General features: G+C 46.6%; 2 long non-coding RNA genes across 3 annotated transcripts in view; one reads left to right on the plus strand and one right to left on the minus strand.

Moving 5' to 3' along the window:
* The window catches only part of LOC119702107, a 58323-nt gene extending 41137 nt beyond the window's left edge, over nt 1-17186 (plus strand). The window contains exons 2-3 of one of the 2 annotated variants that reach the window (XR_005257256.1): nt 1232-3328; nt 16834-17186. This is a non-coding gene — a long non-coding RNA (uncharacterized LOC119702107). The remainder of the gene's footprint in view (nt 1-1231; nt 3329-16833) is intronic. The other variant, XR_005257255.1, reaches the window with a different exon arrangement.
* LOC119702106 lies at nt 4250-21006 on the minus strand. The gene is made up of 4 exons (XR_005257254.1): nt 20865-21006; nt 20566-20651; nt 16957-17004; nt 4250-7273 (listed from the first exon to the last, which is right to left on the minus strand). It is a non-coding gene; the product is annotated as an uncharacterized LOC119702106 (long non-coding RNA).
* Nucleotides 21007-23706: the final 2700 nt, after the last annotated feature.

Consider the following 23706-nt stretch of genomic DNA (forward strand, 5'->3'; position numbering starts at 1 on the left):
CCATTTACATGTTGGGGTTAACTGTCCAATTGCAGCTTAAGGGTATGAGGTCCCATCCTCCCAGATTGCTCTCCTCAATTCCCTGTTGTTTACACTTTTTGGGGCTGAAGCTGCAATCATGTCCTTGGTTCTCAGGTTGGAAAAGGATTGTTTTTTCTAACAGTGAAGAGAACTAGCTAACACTTTATATGAAGTTCAGAGCTATATACTAATATAGCTGTATACCATGCAGTACAGGATCTGAAAAATATGACTGCTAAAACTTAAGGCATCACCTACCTGTAGTGAATTAACACTCATTGGTTCAGTAATTGAGCTATAATGAAAGGTACATTCTAGTCCATCAATATTTGACCAAAAAACCTATCTTGCACACAGCACCACTGTGCTGACAGAGGAATACCACAAGGTCTCAAATCCTGTGCAGACCCAGGGCTCTGCTAATAGTTGTTACTACAACTTACTGTGCTTAACAGTGCAAGAACCTGAGAGCTCTGGTGGTCATCTCATTTCACAATAGAAAAATGAATTGTAATTTGAATCAAATTCAAACCAAACCATTGGCATTGGAAGACTAATGCTGCTGTTTCTCAAATATAAAATATTTTCTGAAATGAGAGTACGTGATGGGAGACACAATCTCCCTTTGGCAACTGCTGTTTCCTCTTTTCTTTTCTAACCTCAGTGTTTCTTCTTTCCTTCTTGTGCCAAGATCTTGTTTATTTTTCCTTTTGCATCTGCACAATCCCCATTTTTTAAGCTATGACCACCTCTTAAAGCCTGCTTGGGTAGTGTACACTTAGGCATTTGGAAATACTCTCTGCACTGTTGTTTCCACACAGGTACCCCAATATGGTAACAAATTCTGCAGTGCAATAAAAGCACTATGTCCTATTCAGTGCAATTAGATTTGGGGAAGGATTTTCTACCCATGAAAGCAGTTTAACAGATGAAAGCGTAAGTCAAGCAGACACTCAGCAGGTTACTCTGTACAATTTCACCAGTTGGCTGCATCGTGCCTATCCCAGGTCCCTCCTGAGAAGATGCTGCCAATTGTACAGTGGTTTCCCTGATGTGGACAAAAAGCAGCATGGAATTTTAAAATCGTCCTTACAGTAAAGATGGGTTTGTGGTCAAAGCCCTGAACAAAGGCTCTGGGGGGCGACGTTTGGTTCCAGGCTTCCTGCAGGACTCTACACAACTCACTTAGAGAAGGGCTTTCTATTTTCAGTGCTGCAATCCCTTGCCACAGTGCTGAGGGGAGGAATCCATGGCGTGCCTTGCATGAAGTCCAGCTCCCCATGCTGCAAACTGGCAGATGTGGAGCCGTCAGGAACCAGCTGAGGAGGGAGCAAGAGACAACCACAATATAAATACAGAAAAAAAAGGACCTTGTCAAAGCCGGGTCCAGGTTTTGGCTGTCAAGATATGTCTGTGCTCAGGATCCCCAGCTGGTAATTCCACCTTGCAGTAAAGCACAGCAATGGGACTTGGAAAGAGCAGCTGAAGTCTGAGGCATAAAGTGCTCTCTTGGAGGTCAGAGATGCTTCTTCAGCCTCTGTCCTGTCCAGCTCAGAGCAAGGTTTGGCAACAACTTGGTCAAAGCTTCCCTTTGTCTCTCCTCTGGGAGCTGTTTCAATTTAGCCCATTAACTGCAGTTTCCAGAGGAACATTGGGGACATGAAGGAACTGGGTTTAAATCCTTTCACCACACCAGGCAAAAGAGATTTGGGCAGAGTTTTCCCCACTCAGAGTGCCTGAACAGTGGGTTTGGTGTTCCTTGGCGTGATCCTGAATACTCCTGAGCTCACCAAGCGCTGTTTTCACGGCCGCCAGTCTCCCTGTGTGAGCTGGAGACACAAACACCTCCTTTTCCTCCTCTGCTCTGCTCACACACTCCAAGCACAGCTTTCTTGTGAGGCTGTGGTGACCAGGGCAGCACAGTCTGTCATCACACTGGGAAGCAGGACACTGGCTAGTTCTCCTTGTGACCAACAAAGTGGTTTTAACCCACATCTCTGGAGCGAGCAGGACACTCCCCATATGCCAATCAGCTCGTAACACCTCAGACCTACCAGGCTAGTTTTACTTTCTTCTCTGCACTTCTTCCTTTTTGAAGGCACTATAAACACAAGTGAAGCTCTTTGAGGACAGGGAAGGGAAGGCAGATGAGCAGCCAGCAGCAGCAGAGTGAATGGGACGACAATCTTTGCATAAGTTATAACCCAGAGCAGAGGGAATATGCCTTTCTCAGAAGGAGTGGTTTCAATTTCATGCAGATTTCTGACTCCTACAGCTAGTTATGATCCACAGGAACATTCAGAAAGAGGCTTCTTTTTCCTTCTTTTGATCCTTTTCATCCCTCCTACGAAGCCCTTTGTTATTTTACTGCCTGGACCACAAGTTTCTCACACAGAGCAAGAAAGAGTCCAAAATAAATTGAAAGATGAAATTAAATGGGCTGCACTTGTAATGAAAATGTGAAGGTGACCAAACTCTTTTACCTGATCCAACATAAAGAGGTTTCAGATTCTGATTGGGGATTTTTCCTGTTTTGACATTAAAACACACTTTCTTTCCAATTATACAGTTTCTTAAGTATTTTTGCCTAACATTTCCCCAACTTGGATCTAGCTAAAAGACAAAGGGCTTGAGGTTTTATTTGTTTGTTTGTTTGTTTTCCCAGCAACACATTAGAAAATGCAGTGCAAGCTTTAATGACTATGTCTGTTTTAACATGCCTTTTGGAGGACTGTAGGCATTTATGGGGGAATGAGGTAATTAACATATTACTTGGGCATGCAAAGACAAGTTCCAAGCAGCTGCCTTTATTCTCTTGATATGGCAACACAATTGTTAAAACAATGCCTTCTTAAATCTTTCTTTTTTCCCTCTCTGTGTTCACAGACCACTCAAGTTGCTTGTTTAAGCCAAAGCTTTAAGAGCTTGCCAGATTTTCAGGACCAGTAATTTTTCTCTCAAACATACTGTTCCCTCTTACTTATTTGAAGTAGCAAAATAAAAATCAATATCTCAATCCCTTTAAGGAAATGTTGAACTCAAGAGCTCCCATGTTCTCATTTCAGCCTCTAAATAAATGACTTCTATATTACACCCATTTTTCTTTCAGACTTTCCAGATTTTCCACCTATTAATCTCAAACCTTCATGGTTCTTCACATTAATCTCACCTTCACGGAGGTGGTGAGAGGTGGGTTTAGCTGATCCAGCCCACTGTGAGAGGTGTCAGTAGCCCTGAAGTATCTGGGAAGCACAAGAAGATGGAGGAAGGATCCAGCTGCCTTGCTTCCTGCCTTGCAGAAATCCAGGTGGGTAGGTGAGGAGGGATGCCTGAACAGGTGATTCTAAATCACAGGGTCAAGGAGCCGATCATTGCTCTAGGCAGAAAGAAGCCCTTTGCCAGCTTGATAACAACAGAGCTGAGACACAGATTACAGTTCCTTTAATTTTCTTCCAGTTAATTAAATGATCAATTGCAGCGCTGGCTTTCAGCCACAGCAGTGCCAGCTGAAATGAGCTCTCCAGCTTCCAAGGGGATGATCAATAGGCGCCATTCACTGCAGCAATATGGGGTTTTATTTTAAACACAAATATTAAAATGCAGAGGCAACATACTGCTGTTATTCACAGCAGACTGAGATCTCCAGCTCCCAAAAAATTCCCAGCCAAGGGAAGAGTGGCACAAGCAGTTACAGCTTTAGCTTGCATTGTGTTTTCACTTCTCTGCTTACCATAGACTTCCTTCATGACCACAGACAAAACACTCAGGTCCAGATATGCAAAGGTATCCAGGCAGCTGAGATAAAAATCAGTTGGACCTAGATACATAAATAGTCTGTGGAGGTGGTCCTTTGGAAGAGAGACTGAGTTCTCCACTTAGGAAAGGTGTAATAGGTGCTTTCCAGCAGAACAACTCCTGTCACAAAAACCCAAGGCCAGGTAACAGCTGAGGATGGGCAGGGACTGAGCAGCTCCAGGTATTTGGCCACAAAGCAGCATCTGAGCATTCTGCCTGGTGTCTTCTCCTTAGTGCTATCCACCTCAGCCAGCAGCAAGAGACCAGCATCCCCTTTGATGGCTTTCCAGCCACTTCTTTGTTCCAACTCCTCATTCCTTTAGCTGGAGATGCTGTGGAGCGCAGGAAGGGTGAAGTGTAGGGCAGTGAAACAAGGACCACCAGTGCTGGGTTCTCAGAGCACTTTGGCAGGTGGGGAAATCAGGAAAAGCAATATAATGGAGGCACAGTATGGGCTGGGGACATCTCTATATTGTTAAAGAAGACTTTGGCATGGTTCTGGTAGGAACTGACAAGCCCAGCATTTCAGAGCCCAGGAAACCCCTGGGTTTATAAGATGTCAACACAGGATGGAAGGAGTTTGCCAAATAACTGAGTAAGCAAAATTCAGAACCATAATGACAAAGCTGGTGCATCAAACCTCACTTTGCTATCTGAGATCATGTGCTAAATAATGAAATGTTCATCAATAAGAGGCAACTCATGAGCGTGGGAAATAAAGATCTCGTAGGATAAGATAAGAATGGCCACAGACCTCACCATTTTCAGAACCAAATGAAAATTTGTTTATGCTGACTGCCTTTTCTCAGGGCAAACCTTTAGTACATATAGGTGTTCATGCATACAACAGAGAGAGGCACACAAGCTAATCAAATTTTGGTTTTTCCTGTTGTCTTGGAAAAGGAAAAAAAAAAGTTCGCTCATGGATGTAATTTTCAATTTTAGTTGGGAAGCCCTTGATTCATCAAGAACAAAGCACGTCATCAAGAAACTGGATGGCAAGGTCAAAAACCAGTGAAATTTCATCACCATTTCATGACTTTCTTTTTAAAAATGCAAGAGGATTGTAGCAATAGCATCTCTACTACTCATTTATTTTACTGGAACTGTTACGCAAAAGTGAGAGAAGGCAGCACTGCTGCAATCTCCCCCAGGTAAAAGCAAGCAGAGGCCTGAGCACAGCAGCTCGTGGATAATTGATAGGACCAGCAGCTGAACAACTTCTCCCAAAGCAGCAGAAAAGAAATCTAATTGCAGGAGTAGAGCGTGGGTTTCCGAGAGGGAAGAATGCATTCTGGTGTAACAGGAACACTTCTGAAAGGTTTTTAATTGATATAAGCTTGAAAATGAGCAAACAAAAACCAGTCCCTTAAGGAATCACCTCAGAGAGATGTGAGGCTCCTCTCCAGCCAGCCTGGCTGGCTGAGCAGTGCCCCTTTCATGGCATCTTGGTGTGTGTGACCTTTCTTCCCCACAGGTATGTGCAGAGGTTGGGGCAGAGCCCATGTGAGGTGTCCCCAGTGCACTGGGCTGCAGGAAAGGCAGGGACAGGCAGCCTGCTCTGGCTCTGTGGCTTCTCAGTGGAAAATTGGAGATGTGAGAAAACAGCCACAAGCATAAAACCCAACAAAACCCACCCCTTTTCCCCTCAAAGTAGGCTTAGCTCAACCCAAAGGTTATTGTCAGCCCACTGACTTCTTCTAGATCACGTAGACAACCAGTCAGCTTCTCAGGGATTCACAGTTTCCAAATTCACAGATCTCTGAGGTAACCACAATCATCCTAACACAGATTTTTTTACAAATAAAAAGTCCCTCATATGTTTTTTTACGCCGTCAAGAAAAAACAAGTAGCTTGCATCATACAACTTTGATTATTTTTCCCTGCTAAGCAAACTCATGGTAAAAAATGGCTGAAAGTGACCTAAATGAGCAAAAACTACCCAGGAGCAATGTTTATTTTGCAGAACAGAATTCTGTTCAGGAGCCCTCATTAATGTGAAAAGTTTCCACATGACCTCAGAGTTTCTGTAGCCTGTGAGTGTCCTGCAGCCTCTGCTGAATGTGATGGTAAAGAAATTGCTGCTGCAGCCCCGTGGAGAGAGTAATGAAGTTCTGCCAATCATGTCTGAGATGGCACAACTGGTTTATTTTTTAAAATAAATTATAAAACCTCACATCTCAGTGCAAGAAGGTTAATGGTGCAGATGGATAACCACCTGAAACGTGCTGCTAAGCAGAGGCAGCTGCTGGTCCCAGGGCTGTGGCCAGTGTCAGACACATCCTCAGGTTGGATGTGGCCACCTTCAAAGTGCTGAATATCAGTGAAGTCAGGCCAAGCTCTTGCTGGCTTATAGGAAGGGTATGAGGAAAAAAATAATTTCCTGGAGTTAGCCAACATATCAGACCAGAGAAAGTCCATCATCTCATTGATTAGCATCTCTTCTTCTGTTGGTCCTCTCTAATCTCTCCTGTCTGGGCAACTCCTCCCAAACACCTCATTGCTAAACAGCAATTAAAGCATAAGTACATTAGCAAGTCCATGTTGTACACTGGCTTGCAAGCCACACAGTGCTGCCAGCCCTCTCCGTGGCAGTGGGGCTCTGCCTCCTCTCTGGCCACTTTCCCATGTCAGGATTATTGATCCACCCCTCTGAAACAACACCAGGGTTCATGTCCTGCTCTAACACCACTTTGACCTTTAGGAAATGACTGCAGCTTCTGCAGGGCAGCAGGAGTTAAACGGGGCTGGGTTCAGGTCATTGGCTCTGTTCCCTGCTCCCAGGCAGCTCCTGCTCCAGCAACTGCTCTCTTCTCCACTTGGCCAGGCCAGAAGTTGTCCTTTCTCTTTTCAGATGATGGGAAATGTTCACAGTCATACATTCAATGGCATTTTGCAACTCTTCAGTCACTTCTCTCTGTAGCACGGACAGTTTCCCCCAGAGCCACAGGGCAGGGAAACCCAGGGCTTTCCCCTTCAATATTCAGTTTATCTCCAGGAATATGGGGACCAGCCCTGGAAAGCCATGTCTCCATTTACCCTGCTGGAAGTGCAGGGGAGTTGGGATGGGGTTTTGTGAAGCTGAGGCAAAGGGGCTTTGATGGGAAACCATTGTCTGGGGAGGGAAACAGGTGTGGTAGCCCCTGGAGATGGGGACTCTCAATGCCAGTGTGAGGGGTTGTGCATGGAAGAGGGGAGGACAGGCAGCAGGAAGGCACTGACTCTGTATTTCCCCCATACACAAAATAATCTCTGTTTTCCTGAGTCATCTCTGTGATGTCTTGCTGTGGTAGGTCATAAGCAGCAGTTTCCCAGGAATTAAATGGGACAGTACTCCAAAGAACTTTGAGTTTGACTCAGTTTGCTGATGCTGCTGAGCACAGGAGCTTCCAGGCAAGCCGTACCCCCTTTGCTGCTCTGTTCCTTCTGCATATCAGTGTGGGCAAGTTCACTTCCCCTGTGGTGAAACAAGGAGATAAAGAGTTATTTTAGAGTCCTGGGGACTTGTGTGAGAGCAGCATGAGGGCCACCTCATTTTTTTTCATGCCATTTTGGTGGAGAAGCAAATAGCCAGGCCTAGGAAGAGGGAGGATTTCCCAGGACATCCTTGGAAGTCCCTGAGCTCCTGAAGGACACAGGGGATGAGTAAAAGAATGGAAGTGGCCCTAGAGCACAGGGATGGTGAACACATGACTCAGGCATGAAGTGGTTTCAGCAGAGGGATGGTAATGCACAAGCAGCAAGATGGGAGCCACCAGCACATTTCCTGTTAACCGCACACCAGACTCGCTTGGCTTTCCAAGCAAAAGACATCAGGAAGGGGAAAACAGGGATCTGCTGAGTAGCCATGGCTTAGTCCATGCTAAAACCTTAGATATAAAAATAAGAGGGACCTTGGTGCACAAAAGAGCTGCAGCAAGAAATGAAAAACAAACAGGGGCAGAAACAGGGTGAGCCCTGGAGAGAGCCCACAGCCTGGCAGAGGTCTGGGCAACGCTGGGGAGCGACCCACCAGCCCTGAGCTGGGGCTCAGCACACACCTCCAGCCTGAGCTGCGGCTTTCCCAAGTGGGCTCTGCTTTTTTTTCCCCTCCAGCAAAGGGAATTTTGGCTGGGGCAGTGATCCTGTGCAGTGCTGGCTGTGGGGCAGTGCTGCCATCGCTGTGAGTCTCTTTAATAAACACTCTCTGCCAGCAGCTTTTTAATGGGAGCTTTGCCTCAGGAGGATGTGACGTGTGGTAACAGTCTATCTGCAGAAACACTTGCCCATCTGTGTGCAGAAAGAGGCCAAACCAGGAGTTTTCTCCTTATTCACACACACAAAAATGAGGTGTTTTTAACCTAAAACTCACATGCTTTCATTGAGCACGAGCACAGCACTGTCAGATGCTGGCAGAGAGCTTTTCTCTCCATCACACACAGCAGGATCTGCTGCCAGCCTGCCCCAGAGTAGCTGCTCCGAGTGCCTCTCTTTATCCTGGTGAAATATATTTTTTGCTTCCCAGCACTTGGATTTACTGAAGTCCAGCACTTGCAGAAAGCCAGCAGATATTATAAAAAAAAAAAAAAAAAAGCACTTGGATTAAAACTGTAAAAATGTACAATGTTAATAGAAGCAGTGATTTTTTAAGGAGTGAACATGTGGAAAATAGAGCTGACCACATTTAGTTACTGTTTAAAGGATGAATGGGATTTTGTCGCAAAATGCTTTTTTTCTGACAGGTGAGGAAGGAGCATCTGAGGCAGAGGGACTAAATGACATAAATTTGTCTTCCTGTGTATTTTGGAACATGATTTATTTGTGTCCATTGACATGACAGCTTTTTTGGTAATTTCTTCCTTTCCCAGCAAAGAAGCCTTAATCTCCTTACTGGAAATTGTACTATTTATGCAGAAAATCCTGCCCTGAGATTGCTTGAGATCATGAGTTATGTAACCTAAACAGATGGAGCTGGAAATTTTTTTTTTGAATGTCAATTCATGTTATAATCCCAAAAGGCTGGAATCATTTATCAGCTCATTTGTAGTATAGAAAAAAAATAGATTGAGGATTTTAAATGGGCATTTAATATATGGTTACATGGGAACACCTATGCCAGTGACAAGACTGTCACTAAATGCCAATAGTAATAACACTTATTAAAGATTTTCCTCATTCTTATGAACACAAGGACTCAGTGTGACTCACAGAATTGTATGGACAAGACATTATGACCCTCACCCTGCCACAACATGTCTGTGGGTGTATTTTCCCATTGGATAGAGGAGTTGATCTGCAGTGATGCTCTGAAGCCAGATCTGGGAGATCAAACTGGTGAATAAGTGGAAAGGGAGAGGCAGAGGAGAGCTGGGTTGGAGCAGTCCAGGGCAGGGCAGTCAGCGTGGAGAACCTGATTAATGCTGCCTTGTCCAGCTCTTGGGCACTACTAAGCCTTGTAATGATGAATCACCCATCCAGCTGATCACATGGGTGCACTGTAGAAGCCAATATATCATACACAATGCCTAGTTTTAAATTTCACATTTGCTTAATTGTCCTTTTGCTAACATGGTCAGGCAGATAAAATCCTAAAAGGCTCAATTACCCTTGCAGGAACCTTATCCTTTTATTGTTACTTATGTGGCTGTTCTCATTTCATGGGACTTTAGGCCACAGTGAATCTAGACCACAGGAAAAAGAGGATGAACAGGGATGGGAGGGAAAGGTAAGAAGAAAAGATTATTCCACAGGGTAATTAATACAAGTGGATTAGCTAGGTGTTCTTAAAACTGACAAGGGCTTGATCAGATGAATTTGGGAGGAAGAAGAGGAAAACACAAAAGATTAATTTGAGCCCAAATACAATTTTATATCAAGGTGAAGCTTATAAGGGCTTAGGAAAAAAACAAAACTACTGCATTTGAATATGAACTCAGTCCAACTACGTTACTTTTACTCTATGCTGTGGGAATTCCCAGTGTGACACACTTGCATACATGGACCCAAACTGAATTCCAAGGCTCAAACCATGACAAGGAGCTTTGCTCGAGGAGAGCTTTCAGTGCAACCACAAAAAGCTGAAGAACTCCTGGCATGATGCAGAACTTTCTGCTAAAGCAAAACCAGCATGGAGGGAGGGATGCTGCTGCTGCCAAGGCTGGGTTCAGGGGTCTGTGCACTGAGATGACCCCTGTGTGATGTGTTCAGGTGTCACTGCACAACCACTTCCTTCCAGCAAGTGGTGTAAGGCAGCTGGAACAGCTCTGGGCCAGAGAATGCAACAGAGACCCCAAGATCTGGTCTGTCTCCAACACCCTCTGCTACCTTTCCACACATCTGTGAGGACATTTAACTCTTCTTGAGGCTCTCATGGTGCTTGCCCTCTGGGCTGTAATTCCCAAAGATGTGGCCCAGGATGATGGCAACAGCTCAGGCTCTATCACAGGACCAACCCTTCCTTAGCTTTTGATCCCATCCTTCATTTTGCTGAAGCTCAAGCACTTCCTCTGGGAAAACTGAGCCAGAAAGCTGCTGGCAGCCAGGCACATCACCATCAGCCCCTTTGAGGTCTCACCACTGACAATAGATCTTACACTGAAAATATTTCTGAACGGGACAGTAAAAAACAAGTCAGCAGAGGTTAAATATTTAAATCCAGATGTGCTCGCAGTCTCTAAATTCCCCAGTCCACCCTAACTTCATTTTTCCCCCCTTCTCATATTGCATTTAACACTGCAGAGAGAACAAAATATTTTAGTGAAGCATCAAGTGATGGAGATTGTTAAAATATGGTCTGACAGTAGAAGGAATTACAGCATTTCAAAGGTAGACCCAATATAGCCAGGGAAGTGCCATTGCTTATACACAATGCTAAGCAACACCTTGATCTCCTTTCTTCTGGATTGGGGACTTCACCTACTTAGTACTACTAATGTGAGAAAAATTGTAATGGGTTTTTAATTCATTCTGGATCTTGGCCAGTTAATTAATTTAGTTAAATGTTTTTCTATTAACCAAAAAACTTCAAAGATCCCATTTTTCTTTTTTTTTTTTTTTTTTTTTTTTTTTCTCACAAGGAAAGCAATGAGCTTCTGCTTGTAAATATATGTAAATGTTTACCTGAGCAGGATTTTGCTGCTCAGGCTTATACAGCGTGAGCTTTCTTTAGAATAGCTTTTCCCTGGATGATGTAATTTACTTGACTGGATATTTTCTACCCTTGCACAACTGTGTTAGTTGATCTAAGCAGATTAACCTAAGCACCAACCTGGCACTCACTTTGCCAAAGAGTTATCCAGTGCCCTGCAGAGAAGGATTGTTATTTTGGGGAGGCAAAAAGATCCTTTCTCTGTGCCTGAGATGACTCTCAGATGGGTGTTAGTCTGTTTGTGTGTAAATAGGTCTGAAAGCCCCAAGGAGGATGGGAAGAGGAGCCAGACACTGTATTAGCAGTTATGTAACAGGAGCAGCTCTAAGAGGAGGAAAAAAAAAAGCTTTTTCCCCATTGTTACAATGACAGTCGAGAGTCAGATGATTTAAAGGGCATAGAGATGATTTTAAAGGGAGTATCCACAGCTCTGGCTATGCTTCCTAAATCCTCATCCCCACAGAGCTCTTGGTATCAGGCTGGGTTTGTGGAGGACAGGGGGGAAACAAGAGAGAGGGCAGAAAGAAGGAGGTTTATTTTTAGCAGAAATGATTCTCATGCAAGGGAAAGGTGACAGACTGATGGCTTTCAAGAAATGTTTTGTTTAAACTGAAAGCACAGAATGCAGGAAGCAGATTCAAGCCATCTCCACAGCACGCTCCAAAATGCTGCAGCATCACCCGGTCAGTCAGCCCTTAAGGGCAAGATAATTACAGCTGTGCTGTCTGAATGAGGGAATTTTTGGTTCACTGATCAAAAATTTTCTTTGAATCAACCTGAAATGAAAATCTGATTTCCTGTTTTTGTTAGGGTTTTGGGGAGCTCGGCGTTTCCCCTCTTTTCACTTAAAATTGTTAATGTAATTCAGGCATTGTTCAAGAATATACATTTTTTTCATTAGGACTAGGGAGATTTTAAGGCATAAATGCATCATGGACAATTTTCATATTGTAAAAATACTTCCAAAATTCAGCTCAGGTACTTGTTCCCCCCAAAACTGCAGGCTCCCCTGGTGAATTTTTTTCCTGGATTTCTAGTTAGCTCTGAACTAATACTCAATTTCTCAAGATTCCTGCCTATTAAAGACATACATTTGGCACATCCAATCACATCTCCCTCTTGTGGCTATTTCCCAGGACTAAAATGACCTGCTATTTACTAGGCATTATGTAGGATTATATAGGTTATGCTTCATTTTCCAGCCCTGAGCCCTGCTGATCACAGTATGTGGGTGTTTGAGGGGCTGCACCATTTCCAACCTCATGCTTCCCAAACAAATTGTTTCCAATTTCTCCCTCTTCTGGAACTGGGGACATCAATACCAGACTGGAGGGTCCCACCAGCCCTGTACCAACCAGCTCATCTTTTAGACAAGCCAAGAGAGATGTTAGGAAAGAAAATGCTTCTGTATCTGAGTGATGGGCAGCTGAACAATTCTCTGTTTCATCACACAATCCTGATGAAACTTAGGCTTTATAAGGAGTTTTGCCCTCCAGAGCCCTTGTGGAGATTTTCTCCTAAATTACAGCATTTTGCTGCTCCCCACTTGGGTTTTACAAATAGCTGCTTTTATAACTACATTTATCCCCCTGCTAACGGTTTCACAGCAAATGATATTTCATTTTGATGAGAAAGCTTTTGAGCTGAAGCCAAATCGCTCCAGGCAAAGCAGATTTTGTTTTCCTACAGTTTAATCAGTAGGAAATTAAGAGGCCAATATTGTTCTGCCACAGACATGGAGGCAAGCAGCTGCCTTTTACTTGGGTGAGTTTTTCCTCTCCTACACTCCCTGGGACACAACCAGGAGTCAAAAGCCACATTGTCTAACATAAATCCAGTGGTCTCAATCCTCAGCCCATATAAATCAGTGTTGCTCCATCAGGAGCAGGTTTACAGCCTCCATCAGTCAGCAGGTACAGAGCATCCATCACAGAATAGCCAACCTCTCTCATTTGTTTAAAATTCAAGTTTACATTTTAAGAGAAAACTAAAGCCATAACACAGATTCCTGTTTGTGTCCTTGCCTCCAGGGAAGGCAACTCCTAAGCAGCTGCTGGCAGCTGGTCAGACAGTATGAAAATCTACTGGAACTATATATATATATATAGATGTTTTCATGCTGTCTGGAAGGTCAAGGCTTGGCTGCTCCAAGGGAAGGTGTTTCAAGGAAAGCATTCTTGTGACACTCTGTTTACAAGGGGGTGACTCAGCCACAGAAATATGTGCCTTTTATCACACATTTCTAATTCTGTAAAAAACCAAGATTAGGGGACTTCAGCCGGCTTATTCCACAGCTCAAATTCTCAGTCTGAGAGATGTTTATCTCAGAGGTTTTAGCTAATGTCAAACTGCATGGACTAAATGTTTTCCAAGCATATACATTTTCCGTGTGAAACACAACGCCCGGGTGGCTGTAAAGCGCACCCCGCGGCGTGATTCAGGCGATGGTTTCCCAGCACACGCATGAAAAACGACGAGGGGTTTGTAAACTCCGCAAAGATTTATCCCCACGAAGTCTCACTTCTTGCCGTGCTTGCAGCGCCCGTGGTCGGCAGCCGGAGCTGCTCCGAGGAGTTTCCTGCGCTGGGCGCAGGGAGCGCTGCCCGCGGCGCTCGGACTCGCCCGGGGTCATCCGAGGCCAGGAGCAGCGGGGCCGCGCCGGCTCAGGCTCCTCCTGCCCCCTCTTAATCAGGATCAAACCAAAACTCATCCCGGAGCCAGGCCTGCCCCCCCAAGCTGCTCCAGCCCCGGGCGGGGGATTTCCACCCGCTTTGCCGGGTTTTGAAGGGGTTTTTAAGGGGAGACATCTGCGAGCTCCAGCTCTGCTCGGCTCCCTCGGGTTCGTGTTGGAGCAGGCTCAGCCTGGGACAGCCGGCAGCCTGGAGCCGAGGAGCAGCCTGGAGAGAGATGCCCGCCCTGGATGGATGTGAAAAAACCCTCTTGGGAGGATGGCACCGGAGTGTGGCACCAAGCGAAGCCAGCTGAGCTGCCTCCCGCCCCAAACAGGTCACCCCACGCCGCCAGCCATGCCCGGCACGGCATCCAGAGCCCGAGGCGGGGATGATCCCTGCGTTCAAAGGGGAAGGAGCATCCCCCAGCCATGCCCTGCACGGCATCCAGAGCCCGAGGCGGGGATGATCCGTGCGTTCAAAAGGGAAGGAGCATCCCCCAGCCATGCCCTGCACGGCATCCAGAGCCCGAGGCGGGGATGATTCCTGCATTCAAAGGGGAAGGAGCATCCCTCAGCCATGCCCCGGCGTCCAGCCGGCTTTCCTGGGAAGGCAGCTGCCGGAACCTCCTTGTAGGACAGGAGGGTGGCATGGAAAACCCTGTCACCTTCCTCAAGGCTTCCTCACCAGGAGAGGCAGCACGTTATCATGTCGCTGGCGGAAACGATTGAAAAGCTCCTTAATTAGCCCGTGGTATCGGGCAGTTCCTGTGCCGGCGGCTGGTTGGGTCTGGGCGACACCACAGGCTTGGTTTTGTCCCGTGGAAGAAGTTTTCCTGTGAACCACAGCAAAACTGGGTGTTTGCCTGACTACCCTGCGGGCTGGGGGCACAGAGGGGAGGTGGACACTCATGTCACACAGGATTTGTTTGTGTGACGTCCTGACAGGGAGTGACAGGCTCTGGACGAGCTGGATTTCTGCCCGTCTCACCTCCGAAGCATTCTCTGCTCCCAGCTCCCCGTGCCACGGCTGGCGGGAGGAGGAGGAGGATGGGAATTCTTCTCGGAGAAAAGTTACTCAGCATCTGAAGTGACCATTCTTTGTTTTGCCCACCACATCGTGCTGCACAGCTCGCAGCCAGTGAAGATGGAGTTTTCCTCTTTTTTTTTCCTCGACCTGAAGTCTCACAAAAGGCTTTTTCTGTAAGACTTTCTCTTTTACTGTGAGCTGTGTCTCAGGTCCCACCACAGCAGCTCCACCTCATCCTCCTGCCTGTACCAGGGCTCCCAGCCACAGCGCTGGGGCACTGAGGGTCACATAAGGACCTCTTATCCATTTCATGCCAAAAGTAAAGGTTGAGTTAAAAATTTTAGACACGAAAATGATTGTTTAATTAGGTAACTAACTCATCTGTTTACTCAGCTGAGAAACCTGCTTTCCATCTGTGAAATGAACCTGCTGCCCCCAGTGTTTGGGCCAAGCCCAAGCTAAGCCAAGCTATGGCTCCCCACTTAGGAGAGGCACCAAAACCAGAGGCTCAGGACTTTTCCTCACTGCTCACTTCTCCTCAGGGCTGTGCCCCCTATTCCTATTCAACCCCACCTGCTGCTCATCCCTCCCAGAGCTGCTGATCCTGCCTGCAGCACAGCTTCCACCTCCTCTCTCTCATCCCCCAGCACATCTCCCCTCCCACCCCCCAAAATCCTGCCCCTAGCATGAATATGCATTATGCAGCTTGGGGCTTTTCCTTAAACACAGGGGTGCCCCTGAGTGCACCCACATCTGCTGTTATGGATATAAAAGCAGTTGTACAGATGTATGTGCACTCATGTGAATATGGTCATGTATTACAGGGAATTGTTTCTCACAAAAGCATCCAGAAAAGAGCAATCTGGGACTGCCTGCTGCTGATTTTTCTCATCTTTACCCCCCCACATGCAGGAGAGACTTCCACAATAAAAACTGAAAATAGATTTCTCATGAAGTCTAAATTAAGAATATTTTCCTCTGCTTAGGCAGGCATTTGACAGTGTAATTCTTAAATAGACTTTATTGCTATTAAATTTAATACCCATGAAGGATTACACATCTGCTTCATTGCAAGTCTGACAGGATTAGGAGAGTGGTGTCTGCTTAGTGTTCTTAAAACATCAAACACCAACAAAGCCCTGAGCAAGAAACCTTTTCTGAGGGCTGTAAAATGCCAAGGGTCCAGGGAATTGCACCGTGCCAGGAAATCGGATGGCGTGCCCTTTGAGGAGCTCCACATTCCAGCTGCCAAGGCACGTGGTGACAAAGACACAGCGACTGTGTCTGCACCTAAATACTCCAAATTCTGCTCCCTGGCGCTGTAAAAGCACTGGCTTCAAGCCAGGCAGCTGGCTGGAGGAGCAGGAGCTCACACCCCTTCTCCACAGGCTGAGAAACTCTGGGATTTGGGGACAGGGTAAAAACACTGTTTGTAATATTGACATTGCAAGCAATTAATTGTTCAGAGTTGCACTGTTTGTAATGATCTCACTCTCTCTCAGAGATATACATGGAAAGAAGGTCAGTTCCTCTATGGATTTGTAGTGGGAATGTTAAATCCTTGTTAGAGCAGGAGGCACAGGTCTGGATGGGATGAGCCAGGCTGGCTCCAACCTTCCTGGAATGGTGAGGGATTGGCACAAGGCCCTTTTAGGGATCTGTCTCTTTAAAATGATCCTCAGTTTCTCAAAAGAGGCTGAAAGTCAATACTGTTTGCTCTAATTAATGGCCTCACCAGCTCAGGCACCAGCCCTAGGCAAATCCACCCCAAAAATCCCCTGGAATAAACACCAGCACTTTGATGATAGCTAGGAGGTGACTTGCCTTGTGTTACAGTAAATTGGCATGTGGGAAGAACAAACCAGCCTTGCCACTTCCCAGCTCCCTCTGGAAAGCTCCTGTGCAGGCTGGGATCCCCCACCCTCCATCTCCAAGGGACTGGGACAGTGTCCTGAGAGTCAGAGCCATCCCTGCCAGGCTCTGAAGCACCAGATGCAAAGGTACAGGGGCAGGGAAGCCTATTTTTGGTTCAGCTGCCATTAGGGTGACTCCAGCACTTACAAAAATGGATTAGCTCTGGATATTTCCAGGCATAAGAGTTTGGCACTGGAAACCCCAGGAAGAAAGCATTTGAATTAAAGCAATTGTGGGGATTCTTATATTAATATTATTATTGTGTTTGCCTTGTTACAGCTCCAGGGAAGACAGCATGCATGGCAGGAAGGCTGGAGGCACCTCTACAGGCAGAGCTGATCTGCAGAAGGTGAATGACAGCAAAGCAGCAACTCCTGGTGGGCACAGAGAGGATTTACCCACCTCCAGCACGATGTGATAGCCAGGAATCCCTGGAAAGCTCATTTTCTGCTACAAAGGGGGAAGAAAGAAGAGATTAGAAAAGAAAAATTACTCTTAGAGTTGCCTTCAAAACTCCAGCAGCAGATTGAAATGTAAGCTCCAACTACTTCTTCACCTCCACAGCTCAGCTCAAATTCCTCCTCACCGTTTCCTTTACATCAAAGACACAGAAACTTGAAAAAAAAAATCAAAGCAGCAAACAAATCATGAAGGAAAAAGGGCTTATTAAAGCAGTGAGTGAGCCAGGCCTCCCTTTGCCTAAGGAGAACCCACAGACAGAGCCTTGCAGTTGCTTACTAAAAGATGGGGTCACATGGGAAGGCTCTTGGCCAAATCCTCTGCCCCAAAACCCACATCTAGGCTCAGGTAAGCCTGGTTTAAAGCCTCACTTCCATACCAGGCTGCTTGCACTGAGAAACAGCTGGGGGCACAGGAGAAAATCTGGAGTCATTGCCAGGGGCTGGGAAAGGGGTCAGGCACCTTGCCAGGGGCTGAACCTCAGCCACAGTTACCCAGCCCCAATTAGCCTGATGGGAAATAAGAGTGTTCAGGAATAGACTCCAGGGTGGGAGGATGCCACTGTGTCCCAGGTTTGAATCATCTGCTCAATACGAGATCACGGCATCAGTCAAGAATAAATGTTTCCATCCTCATCTGGGATTTATTGCCACTGAGGCTGATGTGAGTGAACGAGGACCCACGGCCACCTAACAGGATCACAGAATCACAGAATGGTTTGGATTAGAAGGGACCTTAAAGATCATCTGGTTCCAGCCCCCTACCATGGGGAGGGGCACATTCCACTATCCCAGGTTGCTCCAAGCCCCATCCAGCCTGGCCTGGAACACTTCTAGAGATGAGGAATCCACAACCTGTTTGGGCACCCTATGCCTCACCACCCTCACAGTCAAGAATTTCCTCCTAATATCTAATCTCACCCTGCCCTCCTCCAGTCTTAAAGCCATTCCCCTTTGTCCTGTCACTCCATGCCCTTGTCCAAAGTCCTTCTCCAGCTCTCTTACCAGCCCCCTTTATTTTCTGGAAGATGCAACAAGGTCTCCCCAAAACCTTCTGTTTTCCAGGCTGGAAAACCCCAACCCTCTCAGCCTGTCAATATGGGGCCCAGCAGTTTTTTTGCCCAGATGGCCTGGTGGGAAGCAGCCCTCAGCATCAGAGGGTAATTCATTGCCCAGCCCACAGTAATAAACACTGTACACGCTCCCGAGGCGGGACTGATGGATCTGGCAGGGAGCAGGGCACTCCTGGGGAGTTTCCTTTGCATTAAGTGCTTTTGACACTAATGTGGGTGCCTAAGCAAACACATTAGGATGACTAAAAACACCCGGGCTGCTAGGAATCACAGGGCTGCTAGGAATCACAGAGCTCACACTGGGAATGCATTGGCTGAGAGGAAAGCAATGTGCTTTTGTTTTTAAGGCATGGGTGTGCTCTGTGAGGTGCCTAGGGGTGAGACCACGACACTTCCTCGCAGCACCCCTCTGCTATTTATGAAGCAGACCTAAATAGTCTGCATTAAAAAGTCACATATGTGGGTTATGCTCCTGTGAAGTGTAATTGGATTTGATTGTGCTCTTTGCAGATACAGGAAGCAAACCCACAGCCTGCACTCAGTACAATTAGTGTTGCAAGGATGGCTAAAAAGGGAAGAAATTCAGCTTTACTGCCTGTATTTCCCAGTGCTGCCACACAGCACTAAAGGTTTTGTAGCTCAGATCTGCAGCCCAGATATTCCTGTTTGGAAGAACCTGAGATTCCAGGGATTATAAAGGATGCGTGGGAGTACTAGGCAGATCTCCATGCTGAAGATGAAAAAGACTCTCATAGAAATACTTAATGGCCTTTGAAGCAAGAATAAAGCAGGCAGGATATTTTTAGCAGCCTGCCTGCACTTGCCAACACCTGCATCTGCTGATGGCAGAGGCTCCCCAGGGTCGGCACTCAGCACCTCTCCTTGCCACTCCGCCCTGGAGAGCAATACAAGAGGAGTGGGAAACACACATGCTTGGCTGAAAGAGGGAGTGTACCCTACTAAAGGACCCCTGAAACATCACCTCTGAAATATGTCAGGGCTGATGGTTCCCCTTCCACCAAACTGTCCTTCAAAGATGCCACCCTGGGGCACCGAAGGTTGCATGGTGGGAATACCCCTGAGGACATGAGAAGGACCACGGTGGGACTTACCCATCAAGACTTCACAAGCTCCCTCCTTTGCCCACCTCTTCTCTTGATTAAGAACACGGTATTTCCAACTTTTGGACTTCTTTCTGGACAGCCAGATGGTGGCTGTGGCCCCAAGACACCAGCACTCCCCAGCTATGGAAATGCTGAAGCGATGCGAGTCAAAATTTCTTTGGAACTTGCACTTCAAAGCATCATAAAAATACAGAGTGGTTCAGTGTTTTGCATGTTTGCCTACCACTCCAAAGAACAGTTAGGAGCAGGTTGATAAGTGGGGCTTGGTAATTATCCTGTGTGTTTTTCCTCTCACCCCATCTGCCATGAGTTTCCTTAGGAACAGGCACACACACTGGAGTGAAGCATTTTCCCATGAAAAACTACCAACACCAGATTGTGTATGCTCTTAAAAAATTACTTGTTTTCACTTGTTTGGTTTTTTGACATTAAAAATTTGAAGTGTTTGAATTTTCCAGTAAGAGAAACTTAATCTTATTGTACAAGAATTCTCCCAAGCCAGTAATAACATTTCTGAAGGAACCAGTCATGGAAAACATGTTTCTCAGCACTGTTCTCAGGACAAGAAATTTCCTAGGCAAATCTAAAACTCAAAAGAAAAAAAAAAGAAAGAATAAAAAGGGGAAATTGAAGCCAAGGGGACAGAGGGATGGCTGGAACTGCTGTTGAGGAGTGATAAATGGGAATTTAATAACTTTCTGCTCCTAATAAGAGGATTTTCCTGCTTCACCAGGATGGCCAACCAATTGTGGTTTAAATTACAAAGGGTCATCTCACACTGGAATAAAACTATCAGTTTACAGGGGCTGGGCCATGCAAATCCACACACAACTACTCAGCAGCTTTCCAGCTCAATGAGAAAGTCCAGGATGAGTTTCCTGGTTGCCCAGAGAAGCTGTGGTGCAGAGTCCCTGGAATTGTTCAAGGTCAGGCTGGGTGGGGCTTAGAGCAACCCAGTCTAGTGGAAGATGTCCCTGCCCATGGCAGGGGGTTGGAACTGGGTGATCTCTTCCAACCCAACCCACTCACATGAGAAATATATTTTGCTGACAGAGTCATATCTCTCCAATCTCCTGTTAGAAGGGGAGACATGAGTTTTGTCTCTGCTAAGGCTTGTGTGTGCAGCAAAAGCCCTTCTGTCAACAGGCACCAAGGAAACGAGCTGGCTGCATCCCAACTAAACCATGCAAGATCCAATCCACCACCTCGCAGCCCGTAGGATTGTTGCCTGCTTGAGCTGAGGGCATTCAGCTGGAGCAGGGTCTGTGACCAGGGCTTGAGGAAGAAAGGAGTCACATCACCCTCGAGCCCTCCTTTGGGGTTGCCTTTGTTTCTGCCACTGTGCTTTGTACTCACTGTGCTCCTTTCCATGCACAGAGGACATCCCTCCTCTCCATCAGGGCATCCTCATTCTGCACTCCAATGATCCAGAGAAAGTTTGGCTACACAAGGAGAAGAAAAAATACTGTTCACTAGTAACAGTAACGATTTATTGATTTTTTTCAGGAAACAGATTAATTTAGAGCCAGTCTGACGTAGATCTTTCTTTTCCCCTGTATTTATTGCTGCTGCTCAAAGTCTTTCCCTGTGATCTGTGGGCATGTTGCAGAGCTGAGCACTGCAATGAGCATGGTTGTCCTGGATTATTCACTTACCAAGGAGGATCTTTGTAACAGGAGGCCAAGGGCAATTCCGATCCCATTCTGAAAAGCTGCATTTCATTTTTTATTCAGGCATCCTTTGAGGAGCCTTGAGAGTTTCTCCATCATCTGAAGCTATTGCCTTAATCTATTGCTTCAGCTATTGCCTTAATCGATTGCTTTCCATTAATTTAGCACTTAAAGGGATTAGGGCAAAAAAGCTTTAATTCCCCTTCTGACCTTTTACCATCACCCAATAAAAGTTGGGACATCGGTAAAGGGACTTTAGGTCAATAATTGTTTTGTAGTGACTGTGTTTGTGAGCCAAACACTATCCCTGCCGTAATCCTTGCTCCCTGTAGTCTTCTGGGTTTGGCTTCACAGCAGCCTTGCCAACAGGACAGAACTTGCAAACAAGGCAAGAGAGCAGTGATCCAAATAAAAATTGCAGAGATGAGGCTGCTCTGCTGGAGCCCCAGCAAGTTCTCTAAATGGGCTGTTGCTGAAATCCTGACCTTGTTTGCTCTTGGGCTGCCTGAGCTGCTGCCTACCCTGTAGCCAAGATTAATTAATTCTCATATTGATGTGTCGAGCCACTGCCATGAAACCATAAAACAGGCAGAAAGCTGTCGGCATCCTGTAAAACTTGAGGAGGAGACAGGGAATCAACACGTAGGGATTTACAGAGTGGCATGCCAAGCTTGCACAGCTTTCATCTCAGGTTGTGTTGCCTGAAAAGAGGCAGATCAGGTACCTCATTCTGGGCTGTTACCTTGGGCAAGAGTTAATGGATTTACACAGGCAGAAAGCAGGCACAAGTGAAAGGACAGTAGCTGAGGAAACCAGATCCTTATGCCTTTGATGTCTCTTCTCTTACACCAGGTAAGAAGCTGAACTGAGGAGGCTGCCTTTGGCAGACAGGTTTAGTTACAGTGATGGGCTGTAGGTTTAGATTTCCTTTTGGCCCCCAGTCTGCTCCCTGGCCCTGTATTGGTTTCCAGTTCTGTCACTTCACACGGCTGCAGTGGCGTTGCTGGAGTTAGAACAACTATTTTAGAGCAGTGTGGTCCATGCTCACGGAGGAGATAGAGGGGAAAGCAAAGCAGCTGTGCAAGGAGCAGCAAGGCTGGAAGGAGCTCCTGGGGCAGGAGCCTCCCATCTCCATCCCTTCAGAGAAGAAGAAGGCCCATGGGGGTTGTGCAGCACTGGGCTGTGCTGGGGTTGGGGTAGGTGGCTCGAGCCACAGTGGGGCTGTGACAAGGACCCACAGGCTGCCCACGAGGCCGACTCCGCTTCCTTTCTGCTTCTGCAGGGCTGTTCTCTGCCTCCTTGGAAGGGAACCAGCTCTTGCAACACCTCTGCACTTTCCAGCACAATGAGCCCCTGTCAGGAGCCTTCACTCACTCCACTACCAAAGCACAGGGAAGCCACAGACAAAAACCGTGGTGTTGCAACACCATTGTGCTGTCACAAGTCATCTCAGCTAAAAATAAACTGCTGCTAAACAACCTTCAGACTCACTTTCACCAAATGCTCTGAGGAGGACATCCATCAGGAGCACTAACTCAGGCCACAAATAACTTCAGAAACTCTGAGGAGTTTTATTTTTTGTCTCTCTTCTGGGGGTAAATCCCCCCAAGGCCTCTCCTGATCCTCTATGTACTTGGAGCACCTCTGGCTTCTCCACAAGCTCTTCAATGTGAAGGCTTTTTTTTTTTTTCCTGCTCTCCTCACTTAGGGCTCTCATGGAGGCCCAGGAGGGCAAATCCCCCCGTGGGGACAGGAACAACCCTCACCTCTGCTTTGAACTGAGTTGAAGTGCCCTGTTGTGGAAACCCAGAGCACTGGGAATATTTCTCTGTCTGCTCTGGGGTGCCCTGACCCCCAGGGGAGCACGGACTCTGACCCTCATTCATGGAGAAAGTTTCCCAGACTTCAAGATAGGCTGGAATCACAGAAGTGTGAAATAGATTATAGAGAGCAGTGTAGGTGCATCACTTGGTGAGAAATTGAGGTTTTGGGATTTTGAGTATGTTGTGGATGGAAGCAAGATGGAGGGCACAGGGTGTCCTCCTGGGTTTCTTCTTCATGTTTCCTCTTCCTTCTTCTTCATGGTTTGGGTGGCATTCTGGAATTGGGCAGAAATTCCGCATTGCGGGCTCTGTGGGATCAGTTATTGGGTTAAAAGGGAAAATAATCCAGGTGTCAGTTCTTAATTGGATAATCTGGACTTAAAAGACCTTGTAACAAGGGATAGTTAGCCATTTTGTGCCTTCTAATGAAAAGCTGCAGAACTCACAGTAGTGAGACTGTTTTACTGATAAGAAATAATAAGCACTTGGGCCCAAACATGAACTACTGTCTCGAGTGCCTTCAATCCAGACCCAGAAAAATCGATAACTGGTACCCCGACACCCTGTGAGCTCTGGTTCTTAGCTCACCCTGTCACGTTTTGTGGTGATTTGCAAGTTTTGCACAGCTTTGCAGGGAGTGGGGATCCAGCCTTGCGGAAAGCCGCCCGCCCGCCACGGACAAAAGCTGCCACAAAGCCCAGCGAGCTTTTTTGTATTGTGTGAGCCAGGACTGCTCCATCTCCAGCTTCTGCTGGTACTGGCAGCAGTGCAGAGCCAGGGCCGTTTTCTCAGCTGATCTTGCTTCAGTCTTAGCAGGTTATCTGAAGTTCAGCTCTCCCCTGCTGCCCCTGTGTGAGTGTGGTGCGATAGCTGCCCTGAGTCGCAGCCACACATTGTCCTGCTGCTTGAAAAGCTGTGCTAGGCAGGCTCCTCTCAGCTCCTCACCTTTTAAAATAAGCTGGAGAGATGAATCTGTCCCGTGATGCTCCTGAGGATACTTTTGC

Source organism: Motacilla alba, chromosome 5 (genome assembly GCF_015832195.1).
Source record: "Motacilla alba alba isolate MOTALB_02 chromosome 5, Motacilla_alba_V1.0_pri, whole genome shotgun sequence".
Lineage (NCBI taxonomy): Eukaryota > Metazoa > Chordata > Aves > Passeriformes > Motacillidae > Motacilla > Motacilla alba.